At 37.8% G+C, this 24,051-nt stretch overlaps 1 long non-coding RNA gene across 1 annotated transcript; it reads left to right on the top strand.

Moving 5' to 3' along the window:
• Positions 1-1,844: 1,844 nt before the first annotated feature.
• On the top strand, positions 1,845-24,036 carry LOC121105704. Its single transcript, XR_005838322.1, has 2 exons — positions 1,845-2,339; positions 23,982-24,036. It is a non-coding gene; the product is annotated as an uncharacterized LOC121105704 (long non-coding RNA).
• The last annotated feature ends 15 nt before the right edge of the window (positions 24,037-24,051 follow it).

Genomic DNA, 24,051 nt, shown 5'->3' with positions numbered 1-24,051 from the left:
AACAGTGAGGTGGAGAAACAGAGCTGAAAGGGACAGGGCGGAAAGGGGATGGTGAGAAAAGGAAGAGATGGGCCCTGGGTTTTAAAGGATGAGATGGGGTGTAAGGGAAGAGAACAGGGTTAAGGGAAGCTGGAGAAGTCCTGCTGGATGAAGAACTGGGCTAGATTGTACAGGAGTGGGAATCAAATGTGCAGGTTGTGGGGAGATGCTCCAGAAGGTCTGCATGAGTCAGGGCACAGACGCTATAGTGAAGGATCAAGTGTAGGGAGCCTTTGGTGCAGAAGAGGAGGAACCATGGTGAGTGAAAAGAGACCCAGAGATAGGAGTAAACACTGAAAAGTAAGAGTGGAGGGTGTGTGTGTGTGTGTGTGTGTGTGTGTGCAGGAAAGGAATTCTTTGTTGAGAAGAGAACTGTAAGTGTGTTGAAACTGTGGGTCCTTTTGTCCACAAAAAGTAGGAAATACCAGAAACCTCTTTTTCTCTTCAAGGCACCTTGAATTTGCTTCCACCTTTCATTGCTTTTAATTCGAATTTCAAGTCCACTTTGAAAAGATGAGACCCATTTTGATTTGATTTTGTTCTGTGAATGATGAAGCGTCAACTTGGTGTTGAAAACCTCTGCGTTTTGCTAGTGTTGTGATAATGGGAATACAGGTTTTATTTATTTACAGTGTGGCTCTGCCTGTGTAGTGTGATAGTGTTGTATTGTAGCGGGTGTACCTGACAGCGTTGGGCAGAGTGCTTGATCCACAGAGTTTTCATTTTCAATGGAGAGCCCACAGTTGTTGAGGTAGAGAAAGGTAAACATCTTTTTGTTTTGATTTGCATTTTGATTTCTGCCTAATTGTTTTTTGGTGGCTGCAGAATATTGAGAAATCATTCAGAAGAAGGCAAATAACCAACCAGGGAAGTTTGCTAGGGAAGAGATTTAAATCAGGACTGTGAGGGCTTTGAGTTCCTAAGCTGCCTTTAGCTTTATGTGGGACATTTCCCACTGTAGTAGGTGACTCGCCTACTACAGTGAATTCATGAGTAACTTTTTATCATGAAAAAGCCTCCATACAATAATGCAATGCCTTGGACAGCTCCACTGCCTCTCCTGTTTTGTAGTTGTGAATAAAGAAGGCCATATTAATATTAATTTCCTAGAAGCTTTTGATTTTTAAGATACTTCTGGAAATTAAAAGGAAGATGAGAAATTTGGGACAAAATTTAGATTATTCTGAGTATTTTGTTTTGATGATTTTTATTCTGAAGCTTTTGCATTTAGCTAAGAATATGAACGATTATTACTTTTTATTTGATAGTGCCAAAGGATAGCTATAATTTCCTTAAGGAAAAAATGCAAACTGATATTAAGAATCTTATTTGAGGTTATTTTATTAGTGTACATTCAAATATATAAAGATAACTTTTTCAAAATTGTATAAATTTTGAATTGCCACCATTTTATGGGTTTTTGTGTAAATAGCAAAGATGATAGCACTTGTAATAGCAAAATTATATTTTGATTAGTGGATATCAGAAACACTGGTTGTTCATATATGTCAATAACTTAGAATCTAAAGTCTGTCTGGATTCAGCTTCTGTGTTCATGGAATCTGGATTCTCTTAAGCAGGTGTTCAATATTGATTTTGTAATTTAATAGAAGATTTTTAGAAATTACTATTTTTGCTGCTAAATTTCAAGAGGTTTAGTCTGAAATGTTGACTTTCAAGCTGAAGAGTAACTTTGGTATGGGGCACCTGTTTCGGTCGGATGTTTGTGCATATCCCCTTGCTGTCTAGATAGGTTTGGTATGACTCGTAGGTTGTACTCTGTTTATGGTTTTGCCATTTTTATAATATAGTTGTTTTATACGTAATATCCTCATATAAATAATTTTAGACCTATTTGATGTTGATGAAGAATGTATAAACTATAAGGTCAACCAAGGGAAGGAGTCTGTTTGGATCCTGTCTCTTGTTTCTGTATGCTGCAGTAGTGTGCTAAATACACTCATTCTTATTGGGAATGGCTATTTCTCAGTTGATATTTCTAAAACTGAAAATGGGTAATCTTTTGGTTCAGATAATACTATTCATCAATAAGGACTGCAGTGGTAAGTGTAAGCTTTGTTTTCATTTTTTCAAGTGAACTCAGTTGAACTTTATTTTGGTTATAATCTTGTTTGCTAAGCAAAAAACTTTTAAGTCGTATATTCAGATTTGAATGAGTAGGTTGTACATACTGAAATGTTTTTCTGGTTAATCATAGATTCTTTGGATGGGAAGAGACCTTGAAAGGACCTGTAGTTTATCCTGCAACTTCAGTCAATATCCCACTTAAATCATCCCAGGTAGATAAAAATTTATCCTATTTTCATAAATCTTCAGAGATGTGGCAACCTTTGTAGATAATCTGTTCTGGTATTTAATTATTTTCTCTGTGAGGACAGTCTGCCTTCTGTCTAACCAGCATATACCTAGTGCTGTATTTGTATGTGTTCTCTGTTGCCCCATTTTCCATTTTTGAGTGAAAATATTTGCTTACTGTCATATTAAGGAGACTTTAATTCTTCATAAACTTAATAATAATAGCTACCCACGTATATGCTTTTATGCCAGCCACTGTTAAAAGTCCTTTGCAGATTGTAACTCATTTATTCCTAGCAGCAACCCTATGAGATTGGCGCTATTACTGTTCCCATTTTACATGTGATGAAATAAAGGCTCCTTGAGATTTAATGGCTTGCCCTCAAGGTTATACTCAGACATTACCTTTTTTTTTTTTTTTCAGTTGTAGAATTCTGCCAAGTGGTAGGGATAGGATTCGAACCTTGGCATTTTGCAGGCAGTCCGTGCTCCGGTATTACCTCTGCTTGACTGTTGTGAACTGATTCTTCATCATGCTCTTCTCCAGATTAAACAGTGCTGGTTTATTTTATGCTTTAATCTGTCCTGTTTGCCATTCCTTAGATTATCCCTGTGGTTCTCTTATTAACCTTTCCTCAGTTGCTTTCTAGATGGGGAGCCTGGGACAAGCACCATTAAGGGTTACGTCTAATGCAGAGATTACATCAAGGTTCTTACATGCCCTTATTTTTTTCATTACAAAATTGTGTTCATAAAACAAAACAACCCCAAACCCATAAGATGCCTGAGTGCATTGCGGATAAATGGTTACCTATCTATCTTTTTCACGTAAAAAAGGACTTGTTATAAACCGTACAGGTCTATAGTTGATGGGGCGCCTGGGTGGCACAGCGGTTAAGCGTCTGCCTTCAGCTCAGGGTGTGATCCTGGCGTTCTGGGATCGAGTCCCACATCAGGCTCCTCTGCTAGGAGCCTGCTTCTTCCTCTCCCACTCCCCCTGCCTGTGTTCCCTCTCTCGCTGGCTGTCTCTATCTCTGTTGAATAAATAAATAAATAAAATCTTTAAATTAAAAAATAAATAAATAAAAAAATAAACCGTACAGGTCTATAGTTGAGAGATTGTTGCCCATTGAGGAAAAACGGAACTCCAATTTCAGTGCAGATGTCCATAAGCAAAGTCTGTTCAGATTCTCCCTGGTTTTTTACTGTCTTCTCTTTATGTATGTCTGTGTAAACAATATACTAAGTATATTTATGTATGCTTTAATTTGGTTAAATAGATCGATCCACCCTTTTTTTTAATTAAGACTTCATTTTTTTAGAGCAGCTTTAGATTCACAGCCAAATTGAGAGGAAGGTGCAGAAATTTCCCAGCCAGCCTCCCCCATTGTCAACATTCCCTCACCAGAGTGGTTCATTTGACAGTTGATCCACTCATTTTTTAAAATAACTAATAATTAGTGTTTACCAAGTACCCAGCATGAGCTAAGTATGTGAATTGTTTGAAACTCTCAACAACCCTGTGAGAGAGCGTCTGTTGTTAATGCTCTTTTGTGCGTGTGACTTTTGATATTTTTATGATGTTTCAAGCTTGTGGAAAAGTTGCAAAGATGATACAGGAACTTCTCTGTACCCTCATTCAAATTCACCAGTTGTTTTTGTTTTGCCCCAATTTGCTTTACCATTTTCTTTCACTTGAGTATATTTCAAGAAAATTTGAAAAAAGTGGGTAGACAGGCCTAATTTTAAAAAGAAAAGGGGGCGGGTGCCTGGGTGGCTCAGTGGGTTAAGCATCTGCCTTTAGCTCAGGTCATGATCCTGGGGTCCCGGGATTGAGCCCCGCATCAGGATCCCTGCTTAGCTTCTCCCTCCATCTTTGCCCCTCCCCCGCTCCTTCTCTTTCTCTCTCTCCAATAAATAAAATCTTTTAAAAAAATAAGAAAGGGAAGAATGTTTTGAATGTTGGTGTGTTTGATTTTAGTTAATCTTGTGATGCAAAGGAATCTCAAGGATGGATTGAGAGTGGATTTGGGGGTTATATGGTTTATTTTCTTCCCTAAATTCTGAAAAACATTCTTTTACCTGAGAATGACAAGTTTGTAGGCCCCTCCCTCATCAGCAAAAACCATGTCCTGGTATACACCTTTGTTGGGGACCTTCTTAGCACCTGGCGTGGTGTGTTCACACACAAGGGAGTCCTCAGAATATGATAGGAGTTAATGATGTATGGATGGTTATTTTTTTTTAAGATTTTATTTTTTATTTGAGAGAGAGAGCAAGCATGAGCAGGGGGAGGGGCAAAGGGAGAGGGACAAGCAGATTCCCCACTGAGTGAGGAGCCCGACATGGGGCTCAATCCCAGCACCCCAAAATCATAACCTGAGCTGAAGTCAGACACTTAATGGACTGAGCCACTCGGGCACCCCATATGGGTGATTATTATGTGAAAATAGGAGCCACAGGCCTGTTCATCACTGTGACTGAGACGTATTTAGGTGAAATACATATATTGAAGATCTTCATGTAGCATCAAGAAGCTGGAAGAGATCTAAGTGCAATACGTACTTTCTTAAGAACCAGGTTGCAATTAATACAAATAGGTTTGCCTTATGGTAGGGGAATGAGTATAAATATCCTAACATGCTATTACCTTCCCCCAAAATAAACCTAAATTTTGGGAGTCTTTTCAGTTGTCATCATATAAGGAGACTTAGCTGACCCCATCCCACTACTATCTTCCAGCTCATCTTCAGCCTTTATTAAAATGGTAGCCAGTCATTTCATAAAAGCATGACCTGCAGAATGAGGCCTGTTCAGTTTCAGTAAAAGGACTATTAATTGTATTCTGATGTATGTAAAATACAGCACTTGTGGGCTTCTCCCCACCCCACCTCTTTAAGTGATCATTCAAGCTATGAAATATAGCTCCTTACTAAAGCTGATTGTAATAATTAAAAACACTTAGCTTTCATAAGGACGAGAAAATTATAAATTATTTGGAAAGCATTCTTTCCAGTCATGCATTATTGTTTCTGAGACATGGGCAGTTTTAAAGACTATAATACTATTCCTTTGCCATTTACATGTTAATAGAAGTCTGAAAAGTAAGATGCTTTTATGAAATTTTCAGGGCTGTGTTTATTTTATGTCAAGTTGTAAACAGCATTTTGTGACAGGTATTTTCTCTCTTTGTCTTCTATTGAGCTAATTAGTAATTTACACTCTAGTAGCATCTCTTCCAGCCTCACTGTGTGAAAATGCCTGCTACTCTGTGCCTTCCGTGCAGCCTGGGCTGGCAAATGATTGGGGACAGATGTTGGTTACCACATCAGAAGGATCAGGGATAAAATTTATTTTTGTATTGTGTTTTTATAAACATACAGGCTTTTGTATTTGCCCTGCGACTGCCCCAATGCCTACCCCACCCCCATTCAAATAGGAATGTTATGACCTCCTGTAATGCAGAGCTACTGTCCCTGATTCAATTTTGGATTGTTTTCTATTCTGTCCCACACCCCCACCCCAACACTGTGGGATTTGGGAAGGATTAGCAGGGCAGTCTGGCAGAGTTTAGAGCCCAGGAAGCTGGTCTTCATTGCTGCCTCCCATTGTCAGAACACAGAGCTTCTTGTCATTGCCTTTAGAACCCAGCAATGCTTCTCATTGGGCAAGCTATGTGAGGGGTGGGAGCGGAGCTCTGTTGTTAGTGAGTTAGGAAGATGCTTTCAAAAGATACTTGTATTCCTCCAAAGGAAGGAGAGGTCCTACCTTTGTGTCAGCTTTTTCAAAATGTAGCCATGAGTGACCAAAAGATAATTTATAGCTTGGCTTTAGCACTTTGTCACATTGGTGTTCTGCTCTTTCCTGCCCCCGCTCTATCTCTTTCTGCCAGTCTCTGATACTGGAAGGATGATGTGTAGTATCTGTCATGTGCTCACGTGCATTGGCCATATGGACAGATTAAAGTAGCAAGAGCTTTTGACTTTGAAATAAAGTCTTAAGGATCAGTTTTTTCTATGAAGAATATAAATTTTAATTGAGAATTAAAGGAAGCTTAGAGAGGGGTTTACTGATATATCAGTTTTGAGTCAAAACCTTTCTAGAATGCTAGATAATTTGTGGTACTTATTTTTACAGTTATGGATACTAATTTATCAGGATAATAAGGTCGGAGTCCCTGTTAGAGCTCATTAGAGTCTCCCTGACAAAAATTGTTACCTGGAGGTAGCCACAAAGAAAATTAGGTAAGAAAATGTGTGAATAGCTCTATTCAGCCATCATTGCTAATAGCATTATAATCATAAGCATCTAGCCATTGACAGTGAATCAGCATTTATGAACAGAAGACATCACGTTTATGTAAACATTTACAGACTAGGTAGTTGTGTTAGTGTTTTGTTTTCATAACCTAAAATGCCTACAGCATCCCTCTGGGTGGCATTGCTAGCATCTGCTGCTCTTATTCTCCTCTTTCTGTGTTCTAGTACAGCTACCTGTATCAGTTGTTTTAATGATACTGGGTATTCATGGCCAGACATTAATTATATTCTTGTGCTTTAACATCTAAAAGAGGTCAAAAGTCAGATTAATAAGCAACATTTCATATAAAACAAAATATTGAAGTGGACATCACACAGAGGGGTGTTATGAGTAAGTAAAGATGACAAAGTGAATACATGACTATGGAATTAAATATACTCTTTTAAAAGAAACATTTCTAAAATATATGGCATAGCTTGAAGAACTGATAACAATGCTTTAATGAAGAGATCAAACTCATTCGTGATTGGGATCATTGTCTACTCCATGCTAAAATCCCGGATTGCTTAAATATTACCAGTCTCCCCAGTTATCCTATAAATGTGCTTCTTGAACTTTTTTTCCTCCATAGGCAGTTCAGCTTAGCCTATACCTAATACTAATTAAAAATCTATTTAAGGTATCAATTCAATAATCCTTATCATTTAAGTAAATATAAAATAAAATATACAATTGCCACTTCTTACCTATCAGATTGAAAGATGATGGTAGGTGGTAGAGGCTAAGGATGTGGGGTAGTTGAAACTCTCACACACTGTTGGTGGGAATATAAATTTCCTTGGAGGTAAATTTGGCAGTGTCTATTAGAATTTAAAATGTGTTTACCCTATGACCCTAGAAGTCTAGCAATTCCACTCCTAGAAATCTGTCCTATGGATATATTCATACACTTGCATGAAAAGTGTCAGTACAATAGCATTGTTTGTTATGGGGAAAAATGACACGTGACATTTCCACACAGTGGAACTACCATTAAGCTGTTAGGAATGCAGTGGATCTCTATTTGCTGATGTAGAAAGACCTCCACTGTTAAATTTTATTTTATTTATTTATTTTTAAATACACCTAGAAGCTCTTATTTATTTGTTTAAGTAATCTGTGCTCAGCGTGGGGCTCGAACTCATGACCCGGAGATCAAGAGTCACATGCTCTTCTGAGCCAGGCACATGCCCCTGTTAAATTATATTTTTATTTTTTAAATTATATATTTTTAGAAAGTTATGTTACTGAACAATATATGTAGAATATTTCTTTTCTCATAAAATGTAAGGACTGTTCCGTTTTTTCAGGGGAGGTATTCACTTTTTCCTCTGTGTACTACTATGGTGTTTGCTTTCAATAAGCCTGTGAGGAAGGGGTTCACTGACAACATCTTTACAAGGGGATCTTCTTCTTTTTTTTTTTTTTTTTTAATTTTTTTAATGTATTTTTATTATATTATGTTAGTCACCATACAGTACATCCCCGGTTTCCGATGTAAAGTTCGATGATTCATTAGTTGCGTGTAACACCCAGTGCACCATGCAATACGTGCCCTCCTTACTACCCATCACCAGTCTATCCCATTCCCCCACCCCCCTCCCCTCTGAGGCCCTCAGTTTGTTTCTCATAGTCTGTAGTCTCTCATGCTTCATTTGCCCTTCTGATTACCCCCCCCTTTGTTTATCTACAAGGGGATCTTCTGTAATAGAAAGGGAGAAGAAGGAAGCTGGCCAGAGAAGAGAACTGCTTTACTCATATGATATACATTAGTCAAGTATTTGAGTCAGAAGCGAGCACTGGAATGGCAGAAAGGGGGATATAATGGAATTTGAGACCATTTGGTGGAGGTTTTAAAGGCTCATGATAAAGTCTGCATTTGATGTGAAAAATGATTTATAAAATGGAGATGATAAGAGTACCTAGTCCATTGGGTTCTTGTGAGTACTAAATTAAATAATGCGTGTAAAATGGTTAGAACAGTAACTGCCATATAGTAAGTGTTCATTATTAGCTATTATTGAATGAAAATACATTCTCTTTTGTAAGCCTGAATAAATTAACATATTGTCTTTTATTATGTGTGCTGATGATTCTGCTGACCTGTCTGAGGGACCACGTAGCTTGTGTGTTTTTCCAGCAGTACTGATGATTGGACCAACCATTTGTTTTTCTCTTTTGACCTTCCTACCTACTAACTCTTAGTATTAAAATCTGAAATACTGAAGGGTTATAATTTTAGAGCTTTAGACATATGATGTCTTACAAGTTGCTATTGGTTTTGTTTACCAATATTATCATGTATACTAGTTTCCTTTTGGGGTTTGTAAAAAAAAAGAGGGGAACAGGTAATTTGGGGGGGAAACATCATTTTCTGTGCCTGTGGGATGTGGAATAGATATGTCACTTTGCGCTGAATGTGTTCGTCAGTTTCTGTTAGCAGTGCAGTGTAATGAGCACATTAGCTACCACACCTACATTGGCAGCCAGCAGTCTGCTTGTGAATTCTTTTAGAAAACAGAAATCTGGCGAGAAGCGTTCCTGAGCAGTTGAAATATCTTTGGGAAAATTACATAGAACAAATAAAGTAGAAAAAATTTCTCCTCCAAAAAGAAATTGTTTCACCACTGAAAGCCACAAAAAAAGATGTTTTACTTTACTTTACTTTACATTTACTTTACTTCACTTTATAGTATATGTATTCTGTTGTAAAATTTTTTTCCTTTCCACTTCTAGTTAAAATGTATCTTAAAACATACATCTTTTTGAGGTTTTAAAATAAAAACCTTCAGCAGAAATAACAATAAAAGTTTATATTTAAGCACAGTACTTGGCACTTAAGAAGTGTTGGGTAACTTTTATTGAATAAATTGATGTGTGCATGAATAAGAAATATTTTGAATTTTAACTTTATACCCTGTGATTTGGACACAGTTTAGCATTGGTGTATAAAGGCCTTCTGTTCAGCCTCCAATTCCATGCCTGTTTTCCTCTCCTACCCCACAAGCACCTTATCTAATGTATTTGATGTATGTCCTTGATTCTATATGCATCTTCCTAAAATGCTTAGTGATTTTTTTTGGTGTACTTATCTTTAATTCCAAAATTGTTCATGACACTACACTGTTGCAGAATTTGGCTATAGAGTTCTCCCTGTAAAAATGCTATAGCTCTGGGCTGGAGTGTCTGGCTGGCTCAGTTCGTGGAGCATGTGTCTCTTGATCTTGGGGTCCTGAGTTTGAGCCGCACGTTGGGTGTAGAGATTATTTAAAAAATCAGATTTATAAAATCTTTAAAAAACAATGATAATATGTTTGAAACAATGAAATAAAAAAATCTTTAAAAAACAATAGCTTTTACTCTGGTTTTACTTTTTTCACTTGGCACTGTTTTAAGATCTATGAATGGTTTTGGATGTACATTTAGCTAATTGCTCCTACCTGCAGCATGCTATTCCATGGTGTGCATCCATTCCCATAGTGATGGGTGCCTAGGCTACCATAAACAGTGCTACCAATAACAGTCTTGTTTGTGTTCATCATGGACATGTTTGAGAATTTCTTTGGGATACAGACTCAGGAGTGGCATTGTAGCATAAACACTGTCAGGCTGCTGAGTGTACACACCTCACAGGCACTGTATTCTCCACCTCCCAACACTTGCTATTGTCCACAGTTCGAATGTTTGCCATTTAATAATGAATTTTCTAATTACTAGTGAGTTTGAACATTTCTTCATATTTTAGTTAACTGTTTCCCTTCTGTGAATAAGCATGAAAGAATATAGTATTAAAAAATTTTTCTACTGAAGTATAATTGATATATAACATTATGTTAGTTTCAGGTGTATAACATGATTTGCTATTTGTATATATTGTGAAATGATCACCACAATAAGTCTAGTAACATCACCATACATTGTTATAAATTTTTTTTTTCCTGCAGTGTAGACTTTTTTTGTACTGTCTTGCTAATTTCCTTAGAGAATAGGTCTGGACATAGTATTTTATTATTGTTTTAAAAGTTGGAGGAGCTTTTGGTTATGCATTATATTTTGCAAGATATTAATGTATTTGCTTACACTTCAAAAAAGGAAGAACATCCTACTTTATGCAGAAGCTTAAAGTATTGTTTTCTTCCTGATTCTAAGAGACTGAAACAAACATATTTTTTTTTATTAATAATGATTTTTTATTATATTATGTTAGTCACCATACAGTACATCCCCGGTTTTCGATGTAAGGCTCGATGATTCATTAGTTGTGTATAACACCCAGTGCACCATGCAATATGTGCCCTCCTTACTACCCATCACCGGTCTATCCCATTCCCCCACCCCCCTCCCCTCTGTAGCCCTCAGTTTGTTTCTCATAGTCCATAGAAACAAACATATTTTTTAAAAATTTTATTTATTTATTCTTAAGTTTTACTTATTTAAGTAATCTTTACACCCCATGTGGAGCTTGAACTCACGACCCCGAGATCAAGAATCACACACTTTTCCAAGTGAGCCAGCCAGGCGCCCCTAAACGAACATATTTTTATGGATTCAACTCGAAAGCTGTGGAGTATGCTACAGTTAAACCACCTTGCTAATTAATCTATTCTCATTGTCTTCCTTTATGCTGAAAGGAGAGCAAGCGTTTTTACCAGAGTAGATTTGGTTGGGAGAGTGCTTCATTTCATTAGTTTAAAAAGATCTCCCCTGGCCACAAATTGGTAGACTATCAAAAAATATTAGCTCCAGTTATTTCCTATGTTTACAGCTTCCCTAGACGTCAGAAAACCGAGTAGTGGGCAACACCTCTCCACTTGTCTGTTTATTGAAGAGCCCAATGCTTGATCCTAAGCATGACCTTAATGCTCATTGACCATAAGTAGATAATATTAAATATGATGAACAAATACTATTTTATATGCATTTGCTATGAGAGGGCTATAGATGTAATTTTTACAGTACTTGGAGATAGAGAAGAACATATTTTCTGAGATGCCATTTCTTAGGCTCTTAGAGAAAGCTGGGCAGCTGTTCAGATTTGCTGGTGAATCCCACTTCTATTTGTTTCCGTCTTCAGGAAAGGATAAATGCCTCTGATACAAAATGTTGACTTGTTTCAACAAATCCACAGTATTTGCGCTTTCCTGAGAAAACAATAGTCTCTTAAGCATTTTCATTTCTTACCAAAATGTGATGCAGTTAAGTTATTCTTTTGACTTTGGTTTAGCATCTGCTTGACTGTGTGAAAAAGGAATTTTAATTTGTGAAGTGATTGATGTAGCTGTGAACTCATAAACTGTGAACTTTCCCCAATAATACCGTATATGTTTAATTTTTTCCTTTTTTCCCCCCGGCTTTGAGGTTATGACTTTTGAGTAAGTATCTATCAGCAAAATATTATTTTGTGCTCTTAATTGTTTTCAAGCAAAGCCACACTCTATGCGAAGGTGTGCTGTGTTTTTTCAAATAACTTGATTTTGCTCTGTCTTGAAAATTACATTTTTTATTATTTTCTTTTTCCTCAGAAATCTTGCCTGGAAAATCATATTTTTAGATGTGATTTTAAAACATTCTTTTTTAACCTTTTCAAGAATCTTTTAAAATTTAACATTTATCAGTGCTACGATGCATGTAGCATAAAAAGTACCCTACCTGCTTTTCCTCTCCCCAACATTTGGCCTCTACAGGGGCCTCCATTTTCTATCCTTCCAGCTATTTCTTTTGGTATTTAATGCCACACTTTTAGGCAGTAGGCTTATGCTGCTATTTTTAAAAGTCTATATAGCTCGTTCTCTAGACCTGCACAGCTCTTATTCTTGGATCTACCTTCCTTCATCTCCCTATGTTAGGATCCCTGTTTCCTGGACCCCACGTCTTCCCTCTTCGGTGTTTATACTTAAGCAATTCTTCCAGAAGGTTCCTAAGAAAAAGCTGCATAGGATGTACATTTGGGAATCTGCATGTATGAAAATGATTCCCTTTTCTGTCATACTTGATTTATAGTTTACCTGGGAATAGAATATAGAATAATTTGCTGAGTTTAACAGGAATTGCTCTATTGATTTTTAGCTTCTGTTGTTGCTAATGAAAAGTCTGATGATGTTCTGACTTTTATTTTTTCTTTCCCCTCCTTGGTTGGAGGTGGTTTAGGAGCTGATCTTTGTCTCTGATGTTCTGAAATTTTATGATTATGTGCCTCACTGTGAGCCTTGTTTTATCTGCTGTGCAGGGCACACTGGGGTTCTACTCAATTTGGAAACATAGATTTTTCAGTTCTGGGAGATTTTCTTGAATTCTTAAGTTCTAACCAACCTCCCCCATCTCTCACTTGCCCTGTTTTCCTGTTCTTTCCCTCCTGAACTCTCGTTGTGTTTGGAATGTATGGACTGATGGGTCCTTTACTTTTCCTATCTTTTCTATTTCTCATCTTTTTTGTCTCTTTATTTTCTGGAAGATGTCTTGAACTTCATCTTCAGACTCTTCTAATTAGTTTCATGTTTCTGCTATCATATTTTTAATTTTCAAATTTTTTCTCCGAATGTTGCTTTTTTTTTTTTTTTTTTTTTTTAAGATTTTAGGTGTGCCTGAGTGGTGCAGTGAGTTGAGCATCTGGCTCTTGATTTCAACTCAACCCAGGGTCCTGAGATGAAGCCCTGCATCGGGCTCTGTGCTCATTGCGGAGTCTGCTTGTCCTTCTCTTTACCCCTCTGCCCCTCTGTGCATGCGCTTTCTCTCTCTCTCTCAAATAAATAAATAAAAATCTTTAAAAATAAAAAAAAGGAGGGATGCCTGGATGGCTTAGTCGGTTAAGCATCTGCCTTCGGCTCAGCTCATGATCCCAGGGCCCAGGGATCGAGTCCCACAACAGGCTCCTTGATCAGCTGGGAGTCTGCCTTTCCCTCTGCCTGCTGCTCCCGCTGCTTCTCTCCCTCCCTCACTCCCTCCCTCTCGCTCTCTCACAATCTGACAAATAAATAAAATCTTTAAAAAATTAAAATTAAAAAAATATTTTATTTTTATATATTCTCTTCCCCCAACGTGGGGCTTGAACTCACAACCCTGAGATCAAGAGTCACATACTCCACCAACTGAGCCAGCCGGTGCCCCTCTGAATGTTGCTTTTAAATAGTCTATTTTTGTTTCATGGGTAGAATAGCTCTTCTCTGAGTATGTTAATTGTAATTTTTCTTCAGCCTCCTGCACCATCTATTTCCTTAAAATACCTTTACTTGATCATTTCTTTTGGTTTTTCATTTAGGGGATTTCCTTAAATGTATAACCTTGGATGTCTTACTCATGTTCCATAATGAACCACTGAAAAACTGAAAGCTGGATTTCCTGGAGTGAGGGCTTCTAAAGTTGACTGGTGGTATTACTCATTTTAAGGTAGTTAAGAGCTCATTTTTAGCAGTCACTATTTGTAGGTGTTTTTCTGTTGGCTAGTTCTTCCCTAGAGAGAATGCTCCCATCATCAGCTTACACCCCTGGTTGCAGCATTTGGGAAGCTGAGTGGGGAAAGAGCTGGAGGTATCTACCTGTCAGGATATCAACTTTCCCATAATTCCCATCTTTTTAGACTGCTAGGCCTGCCCCTAGTTGTCCTTGAGTCCAGAGTGTCTCTAGTTTCCAGAGTAGGCTTCCCATCCTCTGACCAGTGGCTGCTTGGAGTCAGGCTGGGAATCTTGGGGCAGAACTTTCACCCTGTTCTCCTTTTTCATCCCTGCCTGCTCTCCCCACTTCCGGAGGTATTCTGAGCTTCTCTGGTGTACCCCCAGCACAAGTCAGTTTGATCTGGGGTCCCCTTAGCATGCTGTTACGCTCTGCTGAATCACATAACTCCTCCATCTGCTTTCCAGTTTCCACAAACTTTATTGTAGTTGTTTCCTCTCCTGTTCTTCGTCCTTGCAGGTCTTGTTTTTGCTGCTGTTTCAGTGGAGTTCACGGAAAGAGCAGAGAGGTACATACAGGTGTCCAGTGCATCATGTTTCACTGAAAATCCAAACTTACTTCTCTAATGCCCTGTTTCAGTACAAGACTTAATAGGTGGGTGGATGGCTAGTGGCAATTGCAAAATTTTGCCACAGTACAGAATTTTGGATAACACAAATTCGTTTTGCATTTTGCTGTCCTCATGGATTAATGCCTAACATGTAGCTTGCTAAAAGAGATTGATATCTGAGTGGCTTTAGGAACTTTACAGATAGAATAATAGAACTGTAGGTCATTAAGTAACTTAAATGTTCTTTTTATGGACGTGGAAACAGACCCAGAGTGCAGAAGTGGCCTATTTATGTTTGCTTATCTATCTAGAACTGGAACTGAGTCTCTTCTCCAGTTGTCTTTTCCTTACCACTATGATTCTGTCTTCTCCCATTAAAGTAACTGGAAATAGAAGCCCTTTCTCTGTTGCTTATATGAACCAAATGTCCTGTTAACTTTGCATATACTATAAGTTCGCAGTCATGAGTGTGGGGGATTTTTTAAAAATGTTTTTCTTTCTGTTAATTTTTAGGGTCCAGTTTTATTTTGGTGAACTTCAAACTTGAGAAAATGTGTATTTTACCATCTAAAGATGTTTCTGTTTTAAAGAATTTATAGTAAGCATTTAAAAAGTTTCTCTTTTTTCTTCCTCCTATTCCATTCCCAATAGGTTCCAGAAGTTCTTTGAGGGGGAAGGTGGAAACGCTTTCTCGAATATAATTATAGCAGGTGAAATAATTTAGAATAAATCAGGATGCCTGTTAAAATGTGAAAGTAATGTGGGAAAGGGAAGCAGGTGTTACAAAAATATCAACAGGTTTCTTTGGAGCAATCCTAGAGCACTGTCTTTACCAACTTTCCAAAACTCAGTTCTCAATTCTTCTCGTCTAAGGCTTCTTCCTCCATTTTACCCCATGGGACATTAATCTTTTTAAGATTTCATTTATTTATTTATTTATTTGAGAGAGAGAGCAGAGCAAGAGAGAGAGAGCATGAGGGGGGTGAGAGTCAGAGGGAGAGGGACAAGCAGACTTCCCGCTGAGGAGCTTGACATGGGGCTCGATTCTAGGACCCCAAGATCATGACCTGGGCCAAAGGCAGACTCTTCATTGACTGAGCCCTGGGACATAAATCTTTTGTCTTCTTTCCCCATTCCCTCCTATATTCTTTTTTTTTTTTTTTTTTTTTTTTTTTTTTTTTAAAGATTTTATTTATTTATTCAACAGAGATAGAGACAGTCAGCGAGAGAGGGAACACAAGCAGGGGGAGTGGGAGAGGAAGAAGCAGGCTCATAGCGGAAGAGCCTGATGTGGGGCTCGATCCCGGCTCGCCGGGATCACGCCCTGAGCCGAAGGCAGACGCTTAACCGCTGTGCCACCCAGGCGCCCCTCCCTCCTATATTCTATACGTGGTACATTTGTCCACAGCACACTGCCAGATTCATTATATGTTGACATAGAATTCTTTGGTAATTTTCATTTCTATGTAAAATCTTTGGGGCAGAACCCCTACATTGTACTTTTGACTAAATTTACTTACATATTTATTGACTAAATTTACTTACATATTTATGGAATGCCTTCTTTGACTGAGGTACTGGGTTCCTCTGTAGGTGCTAGTGTCTGTTGGGGTACATATTAGGTCTTAGATTCCTGATGGTTGGTATAAATTCACTTTTTCCCTAGTCACTATTTCCAAGCAATTGAAAGAAAGGGCTCCACCCCTTCCTTTGCGACACATTGGTGGCTCGCAGTAACAGCTGGGAGCAGAGTGGGGGAAAGCCTGTTGTTTGGAAGCTCAGGAGTCTGATGTTCCCTTATGTGGAAAGTGAACATGTTGTAAGAGAAGTCCTCTGAGATTCCTGACAGCCTCCAGGTTTCATGATCATAAAGAGGTGCTCCCAGTGAATCAGTGACACCCTTTGTAAGAACTAACCCACAAAGAAAAATGTCTCTTAGGATTGAACGGAGTCCAATGGAAGTGTCTCCATAACTGAGCTAAACTTTGCATACATAATCTGAAGTAACCTAGTACACTTAGAATGATGGAGCATTGGTTTCATGTTTTGCTTTTTTTCCTCTCCCCCTCTTCTCCGATTAAGCAGTGCTTTCTTATTATACTTTGGAAATGAATTAACTTTTATTTTTTCTAATTTTTTTGTTGTGAAATATATTTTAAAACATGTACATTTTATTTTAAGATTTTTTTGATTTTATTTTTTTTTTAACAGACTTTTTTTTTTTAAGATTTTATTTATTTATTCGACAGAGATAGAGACAGCCAACAAGAGAGGGAACACAAGCGGGGGGGTGGGAGAGGAAGAAGCAGGCTCCTAGTGGAGGAGCCTGATGTGGGGCTCGATCCCATAATGCCGGGATCACGCCCTGAGCCGAAGGCAGACGCTTAACCGCTGTGCCACCCAGGCGCCCCTGAAGATTTTATTTTTAAGTAATCTCTACACTCAGTGTGGGGCTCAAACTCACAACCTTGAGATCAAGAGTCGCACTCTCTACCAACTGAGGCAGCCAGGTCCCCCAAAACGTATGCACATTTTAAAAACCAGTGAAACAAAAGCCAATATAACCATCCTGTCAGTGTAAAAGTTCCCTGTGTGATGCTCCTTACACCCCACGCCAGGTTAACCACCATCCTGACTGTTATCAGGAAAGTTAGGATTTTGTTTTTTTTATTATGTTTTAAATTCTAAACTTGGAAATGGATCAGCTCAATAACGAGAGGCCTTCAATCTTCTTACATACATGTGTAATTTTTTACACAAGGTAATACTAGAAAAATAATAGATGATGCTATTATGCCATTGACTCTTTTGAGCACTTTCCACATCCTGACTCCCCAGCAGCTGTATGAGGTAGATGAGGAAACTGAGCCCCCGCTACGAATTGGGTCCCATTGAGATTCTAATCCAGCCAACCTGATGCCTAAACCTGCTCTCTTAACCACAACACCGAATTAGGGTATTGTTTTATAATTTGATACAATTTTATATTTTTAAGATCTGGGTTTATTTTGTATCTTGGAATACTTAAACCAGATAACAGGGTAGCCATTGAGCTCTATATTGTTTCTGCTAGAATTGTTTTGTTGGAAAGCGCCACAGGGTTTTGGTTCTTATCCAGTTCTTATCCAAACGCTCCTAACATCTCATTGCTTGGCATGGATAAATAGTCCATCGATTTATCTAAACCTTATTGTATGTTTAGTATTGTCCATTTTAGAGCCCCTTTAAAATATTTATTTTAATATTTAACATTTTGATATTAAATATTAATTTTTAATAATTTGGATATAATGTAGAAGAATTTAATATTAAAATAATTTTAGTATTTTAATATGTATTTTATAAATTAACATTTTAAAGGGAATTTTCAGGGAAAACCAACAGTATCACTTTATGCTTATAGTATAGTGAATGGTGACATGTAAGTTAGAGTTAGCTTTAATTTTTAAAAGAAGAGCTGTGATTATAGGAAACATTTTTCTAATATTCAAAATTCTTACTTAAAAGATTTTCATGTTTGTAAGACACAGTAATATTTGGCACTTGTTTAGATATGATCTCCAAGAGATACCTTCTTTATAAAACTGTTATTGACGCTAGTGAATTTGTTTCCTTTGCAGTATTTTCTCTAAAAACAACTAGCTGCGGTGATAAGTCTTTCTTTCTTTCTTTCTTTCTTTCTTTCTTTCTTTCTTTCTTTCTTTCTTTCTTTCTTTCTTTCTTTCTTTCCTTTCAGTAATCTCTATGCCCATTGTGGGGCTTCAACTCATGACCCCAAAATTCTACTGACAGAGCCAGCCCGCAGTGATAATAAGTCTTAATGTTTAAATTTTAAAATCAGAAACTGTTTCTGTAGGAGTGCAGATTTACAGCTCAGTCCCCTCTTGAACAAAGCATATAAAGTGCCTCAGGATATCGCTAACTGCCCACTAAATTTTACCACGGCACAAAACTTTACTTAAACCTCCTGTTCTTTGCCACTGATGTAGAGTTACTGGACTTGCTAATTCAAAGCAATTATCTTGGGCCTAGGTACTGCTGTTTTTTCCTTTGTGATCCTGGACTAGTCACTTAACAACCAATTCAAATATCCATTCTTCATCCATAGAGTGCCACTGGTACCTACCTCATTGTGAGAATTAACAGAGCAAATATATGTGAAAACCTCACTTAGCATGGTATCTAGTAGGAGTAAAATAAATGTTCATTAAATGTTTTCTTCTCATTAAAATTGCTGCTCTGTGCTGACAAAATTGTATAGTATTTATAAAACGTGCTTGGTAATGACAGCTAATGTTTTTAAAATGGTTTGAATGAATGCTGGCAGACTGAACTCTACCAATTAATACTATTTATTGTATGTGGGGAGTGGAAAAGTGGGATTAGATTTAAGCACAGTAATGGAGTACAATTCTGGTGTATGCTAGACGGAAGGCCATTTCTGTGGCTGCCACTGCGACTCTACAAACTAAACGGGATTTGGTATTGCTTTTGTTTGCATATCATCTGTGATGATTGGGGAGAACGCAAGTATATCTGCTCTTGCTTTTAAGTCATTTTATTTTTTGGTGAGAAGAAAGATCTTATGCCCTTTAATTCCTATAAGCTGTTAGTTAAGACCAGGATGTTATTTAACTAAAATAAAGATGCAGATACCAAACACATTTTAGGATTCTTTAGCTCCACAGGAAAGATCAGGTTCTTTTATCCTAGCATGCTCCCCCAAGCCCTTGGAATGTTCACATTATCAGTGTTTCTTCTCACCAGAATCAGGATCTGAAGTCTTTGCTATTTTGGGTCATAAGGAAAGAAGAGCTAACCCACGTGTAGCTCTCGTCCGTCTACAGTGCACTTGCACACACACTTTCTCATTTGATCTATGCGGCACCCTCGGAAAGGAGTAGAGCTCATGTTATATCCATTTACAAGTGAGAAGGTAGAGGTTCCAAGACATTAGTGAGTTGCCCAAAGGTTACACTGCTAATAAGTGGATAACCTGAGGCTTAAACCCAAGCCTTAGGATTCTAAATCTAAGGGTCTTGCACTCTTCCGTGTTCTTATGTCCCTTATAAATAAACAGACCCATTTAGTATCTTATTACTAGATATGGAAGTCAATCGGAGCAGGTGGATTTCTAAAACTTTTTTTAAAGTTGTATTTATATTTATTTATTTATTTATTTATTTGAGAGAGAGAGCGCGCACCTAGGGATGTGAGCATGAGCCGGGGGAAGGAAGTGGAAGAGGGAAGGAATCCCAAGCAGATTCCATGCTGAGTGCAGAGCCCTAGACTCCGGGCTCGATCCCAGGACCCTGAGATCATGACCTGAGCCAAAACCAAGAGTCCAGCACTTAGCTAACTGAGCCACACAGGCATTTAGGGAAGAACATTTCTAATGTGGGGCTTGACCATCTTTTAGTCTGAGACTCTGGATCTCTTAGACATCATTGTATTGGTCCCAGTTTGTTTTTATTTTGGAAGGCTAAAACAATGTGAGGTGTTTTGTTCTAAAACAAACACATACATGTGGAGAGATGAAAAAAATTACAGTTTACAGTGATAAATGCCATGTGACGTTTTTGGGTTTTGTGGGGTTTGCTTTTTTTTTTTTAAGATTATTTATTTGAGAGAGTGCCTGAGCAGGGGAGGGCAGAAGGGGCAGAGCAAAAGGGAGAGAATCTTTTTTTTTTTTTTTTTTTTAAGATTTTATTTATTTATGTGACAGAGAGACAGCCAGCGAGAGAGGGAACACAGCAGGGGGAGTGGGAGAGGAAGAAGCAGGCTCACAGCGGAAGAGCCCGATGTGGGACTCGATCCCGGATCGCCAGGATCACGCCCTGAGCCGAAGGCAGACGCTTTAACGACTGTGCCACCCAGGCGCCCCGAAAGGGAGAGAATCTTAAGCAGACTCTGCACTGAGCGTGGAGGGCAGTGCAGGGCTTGATCTCACAACCCTGAGATCATGACCTGAGCCAAAATCAAGAGTCAGATGCTAACCATCTGAGCCACCCAGGTGCCCCTGCCACGTGAAGTTTTTAATTGAAAATACTTTGTAAATATTAGAAAGCATATTGCCCAAGAAGTAAAATTTGAGATAAAGGTCAGTTTAAAAGAAGAGGTCCCGTACCAATAATTCATTCAACCAACAATATATATTAAGTCAATAAGACACAAGAATGAATGAGAAGCAATCTGTTCTCAGGAAGCTCATAGTCTAGGTTGACATTCCATGTATAGTGTATAACACAGCTTCATAAACCCATGGACCACATTTCTATTTAATGGTGAAAAAGCATTTTAATAAACAGCTTCTAAGAAATCAGTTCATTTGGCAAGTGAACTTAGATTTTATCACCTAAATTATCCAGAGCCACGGTCAGAGTACATAAGTGCAATCCTAGCACCCTTTGTGTTTCACAGAAAACCATAAATCTGTCCGTTTTGAAGTTTCTGTGCAGAGATCCTAAATTTGAACTTAAACCATTAGGCAGAGCCATTAATTAATGGCAACTAATAACTTAGAATCTTTGAACTTAGAACAGTTCAAGGTTCAGCAGACCTTGAACCTTTTTATTCATGCTATCCATATTGTGCTCTGAAATGTAAAGTGTTATATGTTTCTTTTTACATTATTATTTTCTCTGGGTGGTATGTACAAATTGTGGAATTTCAAATTTGAGTGGGCCTGGAGATCACAAAACTCTTGAGTGGCAGAGTGTGGACTGAAACCCAGGTTTGCTGATATCCAGCCTAGCTTTCTCTCTTCCTGCCTGTCTGTGCCAGACTTCCTAATTTAGCATCCAAGAGACATTTAATTGTGGTCTTAAAATTTTACATGAGATTTCTTTACTTAGTGGTGGATGCATCTAAAATTTTTCCTTATTGTATGAGTTTACTCTGCCTTTGTATCTTCCAAGCCTTCTGGCTTATTTTTACTTTGATTAGATATGACTGATCAGGGGCGCCTGGGTTGCTTAGTTGGTTAAGCATCTGCCTTAGGCTCAGGTCGTGATCCCAGGGTTCTGGGATTGAGCCCCACGCTGGGGACTCCCTGCTCAGTGGGGAGTCTGCTTCTCTCTCCCCCTCTACCCTCCCTCTGTTTGTGCTCTCTCTCTTACTTGCTAACTCTCTCAAATAACTAAATCTTAAAAAAAAAAAAGAGAGATGACTGATCATTCATAATTTCAAAAATTACTTATGACGTTGACTTTAAAATATGTCATTTTTTTAGACTTTCTACCCAACTACAGAGAAAGCATTGGTTTCTGAGCCATTGGTTCTTCAGCAGTGACAGTGAAAATATGTTTCCACTTCAAAACAGACAGCATTAGTTGTAGCTTCCTGGCTTATCACACCTTCCTTGTCCGCTCTCAGGGCTGTCTTAAGGCACCCGAGACATAGGTGTAGAAGCACTTTGAAAACCATGAAGTACCATAACAATATGTTGCGTGCATGCATTCATGCATGACTCTTCTGATTAATTGTATACTTGAGACGTTTTGTCATAAGACATTTTACTACATGAGTTTATAGATTGTAATAGGCCAAATATGTGAGTGGGTCAAGGAAAATACTTAAATCCAGCAAGGCCCTGCTGGTAGTAAAATTATAGACTGAATGGGTGGTAGGAAGTAAGGCTAGAGTGTTAGCGCCTTAGAATATGGATAGAAATGCCAGATTTGAACATTGTTTAGTATCCAGCCTATTCTTTCATCAATATTTACTGAGCACCTAGTAGAGACTAGGCATAGTTTTAGACATCACCGATGTTCACAATAAATAAGACAAGGTACTGTTGTTCTCCAGGAGTTTACAGGGGAAGACAGTTATAGACAAGGTATAACATAGGATAATAAATGTTTGTATTTTGCGATGTACCACATAACTGACCTTGCCAAGAAAGGTATAATCTTGGTTAGATTTTTTTCTAATTTAAATGTATTCATAGTCTTGTGATCAACTTTTTAAACTTTAAAAAATAATATTATAAAATATATACTTAAAATATTTTGAGATATATAACACATAAACTATATTTTAAAATACATAAATTATGGTTAATGTATGTTGAATCCTAGTTATATTTAATATTCAGTTACATTTATTTGAGATATATATAAAATAATATGTATATATTTAGATACCTTAATTACCTAATGAGATACCTAATTTAGATAACCTGAATTACCTAAAATATGAGTCTACTCTACTTGGTGAGCCGTCTGAGCATCCCCTTTCTGACTACATTAAGATTAGAGAGCTCTTCGAGGAGGGCACCACTGCTGTCACTTTGATGTTAGTCTTTGATTCTAGTGTTTCTTCAGAGCAAAAACCTGATTTTGAATCCTAGCTCTGCCACTTAGTAAGTATGGAACTTATTTGTGCCTCTGTTTCAATGTCTGTGAAATGGGAATAAAGATAATACCTAACTCATCGTTGTGAGAAGTGAATGAGTTAATACGTGTGAGAGTGCCTAGACGAGTGTCTGGCACACATTTAAACTGTATAAATGCCATCAGCAGCTATCATCATCATTGTTATTTGACAGAATAAGGTGAGGAAGGTTTTCAAGAATGGACTTTCTCCTCTCAAGCCCTGAAAATTGCTCTAAAGGTAGAAAGATAAAAAGAAGGGAAGGAAGGGAGCTAAACCTTCGTTGATCATCTGCTAATGTGCCAAGCAGTGACCTAGCATTTACCTACACTCTCAGTTAGTCCTTACACCCGTGCCCTGAAGTATATTAAGGAAACAGGCTCAGACAAATTAAGGAATTTGCTTAAGGTCTTGTACTAGTTAGTGGCCACCATGATAACGGGTCTTTGCTACTCTGTATCCTGTACTCTTGCCTTGCATGACACCAGAAAATGTCGGAATTCAGCAAGTTTCTCTAGGAGGTAAGCTTGAAATGTGCTTGTTAGGTACTTTATTTTTAAGGACCATTTAAAGGATGTCATCAACGTTTTTAGTTTGTTCCTGCCGTAGTGATTTGTTTTATGTATCTGTGATTCCACCCCTCCCCATTCCAAAGTATATTGCAGTAGTTTAAATGATGTAAGTGGAACCTAGATGGCAAATATTTGGACACACGGAGTCTTATTAATAGTTTTCAGAATTAAGCTGACTTATAATTTCCCAATTTTCAAGATCACTTTGTAATTATTGAAGTCATTACTCCTGAAGTTAATAGCTGTTTCATAGGGCTTTTAAGCCTAAACTCCACGTAGCTACATATCCTAGGTATTGATCCTCTTTGAATTTATAAATAAAATTCATAAAATTGCTTTTCTTTTGCTGTATATTAGCCCAACCTGATCAGTTGTTTCCCCCGTAGGTAATAGAGAAGAGGAAACCTAATCAATGGCTGTGGAATGATATGGAAGAAGATGGAAAAAACTTGTTTA

This window comes from Ursus maritimus, unplaced genomic scaffold (genome assembly GCF_017311325.1).
Source record: "Ursus maritimus isolate PB19 unplaced genomic scaffold, ASM1731132v1 scaffold_29, whole genome shotgun sequence".
NCBI classification, from domain to species: domain Eukaryota; kingdom Metazoa; phylum Chordata; class Mammalia; order Carnivora; family Ursidae; genus Ursus; species Ursus maritimus.
Note: the sequence above shows the minus strand (reverse complement) of the source record. Positions and strands in the feature narration are given on the sequence as shown.